Genomic DNA, 2226 nt, shown 5'->3' on the forward strand with positions numbered 1-2226 from the left:
TCCTGCAGAAAGCACAGTTCTCCAACACAGTCCTTTCAGCAGGTCCAAGAAGACTCCAAACCTATTTGCACTACTCAGGTGACCCCGAGGACACAGATAAACCTCCAGGTGGCCTCAATGTCTCTCTTAAAGGATGCAAATGACCAGCTGTCTGCAAGGAATATAAATCCTTCCATTCCCTACCATCCAGTCAAAGCTGAAGAAGCTTCTTGGATGAGAAGCAAAACACCTTCAAAGAAAAAAGAAAGACAGCCCAGTTGCTTTCTGAAAAAGCACCTTCATTTGCTAGCCAATGGAACTAGAGCAGGTTTGTATTGAATGTTCTCAAAGGACCAGGGAGAGGGAAATAATTATGCTTTTGGTGAGTCTACTCATTCTTTCCTCACCCTTTTGACTGTTTTGGAACTGTAAAACTGTAAGAGACGATCAAGTCTCAACTTTATCGCAGGAATTCCAATTACAGCATCCCCAACAGATATGTATTTCTTCATTTGGAGAGAACTCATCACTTCCTTGTAATTGATTCCAATTTCAGACTGCTTGCTTAAGATATTTTTTGTGCTCACTTCGGCAGCACATATACTAAAATCGGAACGATACAGAGAAGATTAGCATGGCCCCTGCGTAAGGATGACACGCAAATTCGTGAAGCATTCCATATTTTTCCCTCAGTTATTCCTGTTAGGTATAACTACTGATTGTACAGTTATAGAGACTAACTTGATTTTGTACTTAATAACAGCAGCAAGACTGTTGGTGGCGCAATACTGGAAGAAGGAAGATTTGCCTACTATTCAAGAATGGACATTAAAAGTAACAAACCTAGCAGAGATGGCTAAAATATCAGCATATCTTAAGGATCACTCAAATGAGAAAGACAAACTGGAGTGGAGAAGATGGATTGACTATATTCAAAATAAATATGGGACTAAGAAATTCCAGATAATTTTTGACTGAAAAAGCGAGGAATGATATAATCAGTTTAGAGTTAGCCTAACAAAAGAGGAGTTAAAGCTCAAATGAAAGATGATACTAACTTTTTAAAAGTTTATTTTAGAACATCTTTGTTAAAGATTTATACCCTGTATTTGTTCTGGGAAGTCGGGGGGGGGGGGGAGAAGGCTGGGGGAGGGGGCGCTTGGGCTTGGGTGGGGAGGGTGGGGGATGGGAGATAAATATTTGTAAAAGCCATTTTTTTAAAAAAATCAATAAAAAGATTTTTTTTTAACATTCAGTTGGATTTTGACTTTCTATACCTTAAACCCAGTATTCTGTGGCCAAACTTCTAGAACACGGAGAAGAGGTTTCAACAATTTTCCCTCTGCACTATGTTTTCAATAGTGGGAAAGTGGGATGAGATATTTCCCTTCGATCCTTCCTTCTCAAGGCTAAGCATCCTCTTGAACCAGGGGTGGGTTTCTCGCCCCGTTCCAACCGGTTCGGTTGGAACGGGGCCGGCGGCGCCCTCATGCACGCGCACAGTGCATGCATGCGTACTAGCGCCTGTGCGATGCTCCAGCTGCTCCTGGAGGATCGCGCAGGCGCTATATGCATCCTGCGCATGCGTGGAAGCACAGAACTCGTCAAAACCGGGTAAAAAACGCAGGCGGGCGGGTGGATCCTTCGGCGTTCCCGGAAGTTACTTACTTCCGGGTTCGCCGACCAACCGGTTTGCGGGGACCGCCGCAAACCACCTGAAACCCACCCCTGCCTTGAACCCTCTTTACCTTATAATGAGACTTGTTTAAGTCTCGTTATGCTACATAGGCCACCTGGTTGATAGGATGCACACAATGGTACTTTGGCTTAGAGTCTCTAGGCTAGGGATCCTAGTGTGAACATACTTGAGATCAAACTGGGTTTTGGTTGTGCTACTGGCATTTTGGTCAAGATGTGCCAAATCTCTCTGCCACTATCCTTGCCTTTAATAGGGACTGCTGCAGGTACAACTAAGGCTAATACTTTAGTTTCCAAAATTTCATTAGTTTTCATCAAAATTATCAAGAAAAACTTTGAAGAGTATAGATATAAGACTGAGTTTTGCAGCATCCCAATCCATCTCTCACTTCAGTTTAACGTGGAAACATTGTTGAGTCTAATTTTTGGTTGTACATTCACTTATCATGTTAGTCAATCCTCAGATAACTAATTGGATAATCAAAATGTAATGAGCACTTCATCAAATGTTTTCCTGTTATACATCTTACTGGTGTATTCTTGGATACT

The 2226-nt window shown here is 42.2% G+C and overlaps 1 non-coding gene across 1 annotated transcript; it reads left to right on the forward strand.

Annotated features, from left to right (window-relative positions):
• The first annotated feature begins 558 nt into the window (after positions 1-558).
• Positions 559-665, forward strand: LOC116506862. The gene has a single exon (XR_004255078.1). It is a non-coding gene; the product is annotated as a U6 spliceosomal RNA (small nuclear RNA).
• The last annotated feature ends 1561 nt before the right edge of the window (positions 666-2226 follow it).

Source organism: Thamnophis elegans, chromosome 3 (assembly GCF_009769535.1).
Source record: "Thamnophis elegans isolate rThaEle1 chromosome 3, rThaEle1.pri, whole genome shotgun sequence".
NCBI classification, from domain to species: domain Eukaryota; kingdom Metazoa; phylum Chordata; class Lepidosauria; order Squamata; family Colubridae; genus Thamnophis; species Thamnophis elegans.